The sequence below is a fragment of the Sinocyclocheilus anshuiensis genome, unplaced genomic scaffold (assembly GCF_001515605.1).
Source record: "Sinocyclocheilus anshuiensis isolate Anshui unplaced genomic scaffold, SAMN03320099.WGS_v1.1 scaffold283, whole genome shotgun sequence".
Classification (NCBI taxonomy): domain Eukaryota; kingdom Metazoa; phylum Chordata; class Actinopteri; order Cypriniformes; family Cyprinidae; genus Sinocyclocheilus; species Sinocyclocheilus anshuiensis.
This window is the reverse complement of record NW_015549605.1, coordinates 3,654,739-3,664,610: the sequence shown is the minus strand read 5'-3', so window position 1 is coordinate 3,664,610 and position 9,872 is coordinate 3,654,739. Positions and strand designations below refer to the sequence as shown.

Sequence of the window (9,872 nt, the reverse complement as noted above, 5' to 3'; positions counted from 1 at the left end):
CGCAAGAGAATTCGCACGTCAAAGAAGGCGGAGTTCCAGAACACACCCACCGACTGCGTAATCCCCAAGGACCAATGGTAGCTCAAAGGTGTTTAGGAGGCAAAACAAACTCCCCCAAAAAGTTCGCTTTGGTGAGCTGTTTTCGAACCTGATTTTGTTCGAAATGACATCATTTCAGTTCGTTCTTCGATTTCGTTTGAAGTATATCGGGGCCTTTACTTGGATGGATAGAAATCCTTAGGAGGCAGTATGCAAGAACGGAAAAACCAAACACTTGTGCCTCTTCCTCAAAAGCAGCTAAACAAACCTCACAGACTGAACACAGTAGGGTTCACTTCAGTGTCAGTGTTCCCTCAGTGCTTCAAACTAAATATTAGCAAAAACATCTTCAAACAAAGCAAAAAATGAAAAGGTTTAAAACATGAGGTTAACTCTGAAAATAAACAATGTGTGGTGAGTACCTTCCCACAGAATCCTGGCTAAAATCGAATGGCACATAGATGATGCAGGAACAAAAATCCTATTCTGAGCCAAAGGAGCAGTTAAAAAAGAAGAATTGCACAATGACTGAAAGAAAAACACTGAACAGGTGGCATACTAAAACTCTGGCCCAGGGAACCTCAAAAGTTACTCTTCAATCTACCATTCTAACAGATGTAAACAAAGGAACATGTTCTCGTTGGACAATTAACCTTGGTCTGCTGCAGTTAGTCTTAATAACTACATTATGCTGCATGTAACACAATATCAGGTTCAATATCAGTGCAGTTTGTCCACAAACTCATGAATGAACAGAACATATGAGCCATATCAGGATGTTACCAATTGAAATTTAGCATAAGATGCTCATAGGAAACCTGAGAATTCACTCAGTGCTATTCCAAAGTACATGTTCTTGCTGTGAGGACTCATTATTTTCACTCAGCAGTTAAAAGGTGATAAAAGGTGAGCATGCATTGATGTCATGCTCGGATGATTAGTGACACATACAGTTACACTTCCCAGTATTATGCATTCATTCATGGTTTCATAGGTGTCTTATAAGATTGATTCACACAAACACAAAACTATGAAATGACAAACAATAATGAAGAATATCCTAGGTATCTTAGGTTATAGACTATCCTAGGTTTCTGACCTTTGCAGCCTATTTCCTTGTTTTTGCTTTTTCGTAAGAGTGCGTCTTCTAATTAGGCATATACTTCAGACTAAAGAAGCTCTTGACTACCTGCTTTTCCTCTCTACACTTACAGGGAGGCTGGAGGAGACAGTCTCAAGTCTTTGGCAGTGAATGACCCCCAACCGAGAGGTGAACAGAGCACAGGGGTTTTTCACAGAATTCCACCTTAGACACATACAATACGCTGTAAGTATGTGAATGGAGTGTCCTTCAGACTTACAAACTGTAGACTGTTTCTAGAATTTTTTTTCATTGTGTTGACTCAAGAATGATAAATTGGGGGCTAATGAAGGTCATTTTGATAACAAAAACAATGATGCATTAATAAAGTCTTACATTTCATCTGTCAACAGGAACATTTCTTATCTAAGCACATACTTTCCAGACTAGCATCACTAACTCCCCTAGTGCTGAATACATTCATGGTTACTTAATAGTTTTACAGGTCTAGTTCTCCTATGAGGTAATTTAGAATAAAACGTATTTTGGATTCATTCAAAAATATTATACAATGGCAGATCCCTATTTATTTATATTCAGTTTTTTGCTCTAATGTCTCCTATCTGGCTCATCTCCCAGTCCACGTGGATCTGCAGACTGTTAAAAGATGATCTCAACGCAATGTTTAGCACAAGCTTTATCTCTAACAATTATACTACCACCTATTGGACAGTTTAAGCACAACAGTAACAGGTAAACAGACTTGAGGTTTCCACAGCAGGTCAGTTAAGTAATGCAGGCTATAAACCTGAATAGTATTTAGACGCATAAGCCACAGTCTAATTCTGTAAAAATGACTGGCATTATTTGTTTGCAGATGTACTATTTTTTTTCTAATGCAATACGTGTAGCACTGCTCAAATGTCTAAGTACTCAGGGCAACAATGCATAAATATTACTGACAGCTTCCCAGCTGCAGTGGGTGGATCATAATGAGCAAATGATCATGTAAATAATTCAACAGGAGAACAAGACCGATAGTGATAGTGAGTGGAGGACAGTGATGTCATCTTATGGCAGGTGGTCATTTCCTCTGAAAGGCACATTTGTCATGGGGGGCGTCACGTGGATCGCAGCTCAAACAAACACCTACTGTATTTATATTTCAAAGCTTGAGTTTAAGTATATTTGTGCAAAAGAGAGAGTAAATGAAACGTGATATATGCTACACCTCCTTTTTCAGCGTCAGGTTTTAATTAAAATGAAATATGGCTGACTCTCCAACTTATTTTAGAGAGAACTGACGTGTGTTACAGAAGAAGCATGGTTATGTGGGTCAAGCTTCACTTTTTTTTGTAAAAACATCTGTATGTTTAGATTTAAGCATTAGTATACATTGTGGTTAATGTGAGTACAACTGCAAAAATGTGTATATTAACAACTACGCGTGTACTCTTTCTTTGCTCAGAATGAGCTTAAGCTATCTGATTTGTTTACAAGAGCCTCTGAAAGTCCCATGGTATCCACCTGAGAGGAAGCGAGAAAAGTGAGAAAAGGTCAAACTACGATGGGAAAAACAAAGGTGGACACAAGTCACAAAATCATGTTCATTTTTAAGAGTTATTCAGCAACAATCTAATTTCTGTTTTATCGACCGACCACCCAGAGGTCACTTACCATCTGGTGCATATTGCACACAAAAATGGCAAGCTCTTTCTTTAATTATCAAGCTCTGGTCTGACTGGCTGTCTGCTAGTTTCACAGAGTCGGCATGCAAATGCTTTTACTGGTCTGCTGGGAAAACAAAAAGTTATTTTTGCAAAGTACCAAGCTACTACAAAGAGCACTTCTGTGGAAGAACTACCTGTAGATACTGGATTTGGCAGTTTGACATGAGTTATCTGGAATAAATTCAGCATTGTTTGAGCTTAGTCTTAGTCTAAGTTAATGGGATATTCCTGTGCATAACTGCGTGTCTGATTAATTGGCAACTTACATTTGGATAGACAGAAATTTGGATTACTGTCTGCACATGTTGGTGGTTCTAGACCAGAAACACTGCAAATGGACAAGGCACAATCAGATAACTGAAAAAACTAAAGTGAGGTCAAAGACATAAACTGTACGCAGAGTAGAATAGAGAACAAACATTGTGACTCAACTAAACAAAGTGGAAAAGACAAAAAAAGCTGAATGTTTCCTTTCCTGCACCACAAGCTCTTAGGAGTCTATCGGTCATTGTGTTGACTGGGATGTGTCTTGCATGACATTAGCGCTAATGGGGGCGAAGCGTACGCATATATTTCACTGAACCAGAGAGGTGGAGAGAGACATAGAATGAGAGGAGAAAGAGAGAGGAAGTGAGAGAATGAAAAGGGCACATGAGGATAGAATCTGGCAGATGTGAAGAGTCTGGGCCCAAAGAGAAAGAACGGGGACATGGAGAGGCCTGAATCTCCTGAGGCTTTTCCAAAAGCGCATTGATTCTTTGAGTAGAGCCTCTGCCACTCTGCACGTACACCCAGAGCCTCTCCAGCCGCCTGGCTTCAGTGTGGGAGCAGAGAAGAAAGGGAATGAGGAAAAGAGAGAGAGCGAGAAGGAGAGCAAGGCCAGGGAGGGAGGGTGTGAGGAAGGGAGGCAGAGAAAGGATGAAAGAGAGACATTTGTTGCTGTGCGGATGGGTGAAATTTCACGTCGCTGGCAGTGCGATATATCCCAGATTTCTGATCGGACAGGGGGCCATGAATACACATTGTGGATATTATGAATGCCATCATTCATGTATCACTCCATCTAGATTCAGACAAGCAGGGAAGCAGGAAAGGCTTTTTCTGATGAATGAGGTCTGTGATGAGACACTGTTTGAGTTTGTGTAATACTGAATGTAAAAAGCATTCGTTTACATGTTCATATACGCATGCTAGTGTAGTCAAAGTGTGCGTTTGCAAAGCACTTAGGTCTGGTTTCAAACTAATTCAAGAAAAATGGAACTAATGATGGTCTGTTTTCAAATTTCTCAATTGACTTAAGGCAGCAAAACCTCTCTGCGCTAATTGAATTAGAGAGGCTTTTCAACTCGGGCAAATACCAAGTCAGACAGTGAGCCTGCATGAGAACAATTATACAATCTGCACTGATTTTTACTAGCTTCAGTTCAAACAATCCACAAACAGTGAGACAACGACACTTAGCATCCATATCTAATCTTTCAGAGGATAATTAGTTTATGAACACAGCACAGGAAAAGGAAGATTTTCCTCAGGCAATGTTACTGTCTGCATCAGCACTCCTATATTGGCTGTGACCTCTACATGGCTCTTCCTGAAGTCATGCTCGTCACCCCCTACATGTTTCAGTGGTGCTAACCTCCTGCGTGCACACATAACTTCTCACTGTGACACTGAATCAACATGGAGCCATTGTCCTCCATCTTTGTCTGTGGGGATGTCAGAAGCACTCTTTTCATCTTCTGAAAGTGATCTGATTTACTCCACACTCAGATTAGCTGCTATTTAGGGAGGTCCATCTTGCATTTGAATATCAAAGCCCATGAGAAGGTGGCCATACACTTTAAATGCCATTTTTGCACAGCACTTTTGTTAGGGAATGTGACCACTGAAGTGTTGATGACCAAAGGAATGAGTTTGGAGAAATTAAGCCTGCTTTGTGCAGCACGACAAACACATGCACACACACAAAATACAAGAAACCCCATTACTTTCTAAATCCAAAAATAGGCACATTTTTTGACAACTGCACTTGCATTCTGGGTCAAGTCCAAGATTAACGGAACTAAGTGTCGATACGGATTACATTACTGTTACAGACACAATAATATCCTCAGGACTCAGCACAGAATATTGAGTGCCAAAAGTATTATTAAACAACAAACAACATTTCAGTCACAAATGGTTTTCAAAAGGTTCCTCTCATTGAAACAGCATTTGAGGTTCATGGAAAGGGTTTCCCACCATTTCCCTCACATTCTGCTGCCAAGATAAGATGTCATATGTGAAACTAAAAGTCTCTGCCTTCGGTCTCTTCTATTTTTAAGACATTGTGCCCTCTTTCAGGGATAAACTACATCACTTATATCTGTAAATCAAGAGGGACAGACACAATAACAATCAGAGGCCTTCAACTACGCCATAAGAGCTCTCTGATCGACTGGTTTTGTGTGAAAGTACAAGAGGAGCCTGTTATTCAACACACCAATCATTTTCGCGAAGCTGGCAGAAATTCAAAAGACCCACCAGATCCAAGGGCCGCCAGTGTAAAGGCCAATAACTATCCGTGTGAATTTATGTGCTTGTTCATTAAAGAAACGACCTTGTTAACATCTATTTCCATCAGTACCATAGAGATATTTGCCAAGGACCATGAATAAGGTGGTCGGGCATTCTCGTTTCCCTTAGATGAATGGGAAGGCTTTTTACGTAACTTTACCAACTCATAAAAAGGCCTTCTTTTGTAAGGGTACATGGAGTCGACCAAATTTGCGAGCCTTTTTATCACCTACCACCGGCAAGATTGCCTTTTCTTTCTCTTTTTAACTAACACAATTCAGCTAAAAAGAAAGCTCAACAAAATGAAAACTTGATGCCAATACATGTAACATCCACAGGCATAATCACACAATGACTGTCTCTTTGTGTTTTTCTAATCTGCATGTTTTCTGAAAGTGTTTACATAAGGGACATAGAGGGTAAGAAAACAATCTACTATCGCAAAAAAATAAAATAATAAAAAACACCTGCATCTCATTTTTCGCAAAGGCAGCTGGCAATTTTCACAACTTGTCTATATTGTTGTTTTACTACTTCTAGAAACAAAACACCACTTCAGGCTTAATGTCTAAAAAATGTCTCATATCAACACAAATTATACGTTTATTTACTATGTTATTTTCCATCAAGACAGTGTGGATATATTCAAGGTTATTTCCCTCTCTTAAGTGCACATATCAATGAATTTTACACACTGTGAAAATCTGGAAACATCTGGAAGAAAGCATTAACAGATCACAAGTCCTCATAAATTTAGAGTGAAGTATTGGCTCATAACTAAAACTGTAACCCGAGTCCTACCTTTCTGCTCCGGCGGATTCAAATGAATGTGATTTATGAAAAGGATTCATATTAAAAAGCAATATTCAGTGACAATTGTTTCCAGTAGAATTTTTTAATTGATGGGAGATTCTTTATGACAATGAAAGCTATACTGTAGATCAATTTCAAAGTGTCTAGATCAAACTTCATAGAAAGGTAAAGTGAAATTACATCTTTCATTTAGATGCTGTGACATAAGTTAAACTCTAGTCATGCAGGTACAGTTTCATATATATGGTAAGTTGGTAACAGCGACATGAGAAAAGTCCAAGATCAGTGTCTGATAGTAAGCAAACAAATCCCCGCATCACCACAAAGTGAACATTGTGAACCAGTCCAAACGGCAGTCAATATAAATCACAGTACAATAGAACATACCTTGTACAGTCAGATAAATTGACTGCATTCTTCCCCTTCAGTTGTTCATTTCTTTTAATTATACCGCAGCATAAATGGCCGCCCACTGCTCCGGGTGTGTGTTCACGGTGTGTGTGTGTTCACTGCTGTGTGTGTGCACTTAGGATGAGTTAAACGCAGAGCACTAATTCCTAGTATGGGAAACCATACTTGGCCACGTCACGTCACTTATTGTACAGCCCTTACAGAGCAGCCTCCACTGCATTCATGATAAGCATGAAGGCATAAACTGTTGCGAAATTAAAAAACCAGGACGCACAAGGTTAGTTCAAAAGGGTTAGATCTAATTTTCATCTAAGAAATGTAACCTTGCATCACAAGAGTGCTGTTACATTCGTAAATTCATTCATTGTGTTCCACTAATTAATATATGCACACCAGTTGCTTAACACAATGACTGCAAAATATATATTACGTAGGACTACCTCTACTAAATCTTGAGACTTTTGGGAAAAAAATGCCATAACACATTTGCATTAGATGCACTTTCTTAACTAAAGTGAATATATTGGGAAAAAATGCCACAAAGAGTTTATGTAACGTTACATTAAAACATGACACATCAAGACTATATGAAATTAATAAGTAGCTATTTGTTATTACTTTCAGTAACTGTTAAGCCAATATGCAATCTCTAACATGCCAATCAATGTCACGCTTACAAAACTCACCTTTTGAGTGGAAGTGTGCTTATATTATCACTCTTACCTGTAAATTGAGATATAGTGTACGTAAAAAACAAAACCTGGTGAAATTGAGCAGGGTTTAACGTCATTATTAATCTTTGTCACCGGTCAGTAATAAAACCTGTTACTGACTGACCGCCACAATAACAGACATCCTCGCCTCGCGCATCTTTCACAAGGAGGCGGAAATACGTAATCAACCAGGAAGTGAGTGTTCTGACACAGAGAAAGCATGGCGGCGTGCTGTGTTCTGAGGTCGCTGAATTCCGTTCTGAGCGCTGAGGTCCGTTCAGAGCGATCTCAGCAGCACGGGTTTGTTTCAGAGGACACAGCTCTCGTTTCTGGGGAGTGCGCCGTGTCGCGGACTTAGACATGGTGAGTTTAATGGAGTTTGATTTCAGGACATCTGCACAGCGCACTGCATCGTATTCTTGATGTCATAGCTGTTATTGAACGTTTATATATTACATTATATATCTGAGTGCAATTTGAAAATCTGGGACGTAATAGAACATTTAATTCGGTTACACTTTATTTGAAGGTGTCCTTGTTACAGTGTAATTATACATTTAAGTACCGAGTAATAATTAAGTACAGGTACTTGCTATAAGGGCTATGGTTAGGGTTTGGCTTAGGGTTATTTGAATGTAATAATGCATAATTTATTGTTATTATGATAATAAGTACATGTAACGTAACAAGGACACCTTAAAATAAAGTGTTACCTTTAATTCTTTTACATTTAATTGAAAATGTTCAAAGACGTGTTATAACGTCTATATTTAACATTCTACACACATTTTAAAATGTTACTAATCAAAAATGAAATCTGTGTTATTAGTCAGATGGTTTTGCACAAACTTGCACAAACTTCAGTGCATGTTGTCATTAAAGTAATACACTGACGTACAAAATAATAATTTTTTTCAATTCAAAAGTTTTAAATTGTATAATATTTATAATATTTTATATTTTGGTTTCATATTTTATTTTATTCACTTCTGTGTCCCTGTGCATGTCTACATTAGAGATTGTCTGAAATCATTGTGCATGTTGTGTGTTTTACAGTGGTGGTGAAAAAAGATGGCAAAACGACAGTTGTAAGTTACACCTTCTCTTTCACACGTACATTTTAGAAAGGAATTAGTCATGTAGTCAAACAATATTCCATATTCTGCAAGTAAAGTTCTTTCTTGAGCATCCAGTATAGAACAATAACTCACCTGTATCATCTGTCTCATAAGAGATGCAACTAACCAGCAATTGTGTTAGTCTCACTTCAGCTTGATACTATACAATACTATAATAATGCTTTTTTTTTCACATTTTTATCAGATAGAGGGTGTTATAGATCCTACATCTGAGCGACCACAGCCTCCCAACCCCACAGCTTCCTGTCCCATCTACAGATGGAACCTACAAAACAAGTACAACTACACCGCAAGTGCTCACACGTGATGACTCTGTGCACCATTATCTTTATCTCGTTATCTTTAAGACTTCTCTCTCTCACTCTCATTGTTGATTCAGGACGTGCTGTTACTCAGTCAGTTCAGACGGCGGGATGCTCCCCCGGCGCATTACAGGCCTCTGTGCTCAGGAACATACCAAGATAGTAATTTGTATACAGATGGCCCATCGTGCTGGTGAGTTGGAGCTTTCTGATGTTTAGGTTGTATGAAGATGCTCAGTGTTGCTCAGCTTCAATTAAATAAATGTAATACAACATCTAAAGCTGTTTTAAACCACATTCTGTTGATTCTCTTTTTTAGAATTATGAATGCAGCATTTATTCAGCATTTTAAATCTCATTAACTTACTATGTTATAATTTAAAATAATTAAAAAATATATATTATTTATAAATTAATATATTATTATAAATATATATATATGTAATTTTAATGCAAAAGTATATGCATCAGCTACTCTTATCTGTTTTGTTGTACTTATTAATAGCTAAGATAATTTAACCAGTTCCTCCTCATTTCTTTCCAGGTCTCCTACCAGATCATAAACCCCCCTTTACCTGAAGGCCATGTACCAAAACCTAAATCCAACCCACCTCTCAACCGGTACAGTCACCTCAGAAAGCAGATGTTAATGTCACATATTTGATGAGCCTTATTTTCATGTGCTTTTTTTTTTTTTTAGATTAGGTACCTCCCACTAATCAGACTGTCTCTTATGGTGTTACAGGTATTTGACGCGTTACTCTGTGAAGTCTGTGAAGCCCATCTACAAGACAGGGCTGAAGTGGTGTAAGAAGAGAATGAGTGTAGGACATCCTGCCCTGAAAAACAACGTCAGATACAGCCCCAAACCACTGTACATAAAGCACTGATGGACACAGCTGTTTACTCAATCTAAATAGTGACTTTCATGGGACAGAGAGGATCTATGACAAAGGATTTGCACCTTTGCGTGGTGCCTCTTTGGACTGGTTTCAGTGGAACCAGTGTGCACTGAAACATCAAGATGCAAATTCAGAGATCACTGTAATGTAACTCTAGAGCTGTATGTTCAGCCCTCTGATTTGGCT

At 38.5% G+C, this 9,872-nt stretch overlaps 1 pseudogene; it reads left to right on the top strand.

The window, feature by feature from the left end:
• The first annotated feature begins 7,520 nt into the window (after nucleotides 1-7,520).
• Nucleotides 7,521-9,801, top strand: LOC107658919 (28S ribosomal protein S18a, mitochondrial-like; annotated as a pseudogene).
• Nucleotides 9,802-9,872: the final 71 nt, after the last annotated feature.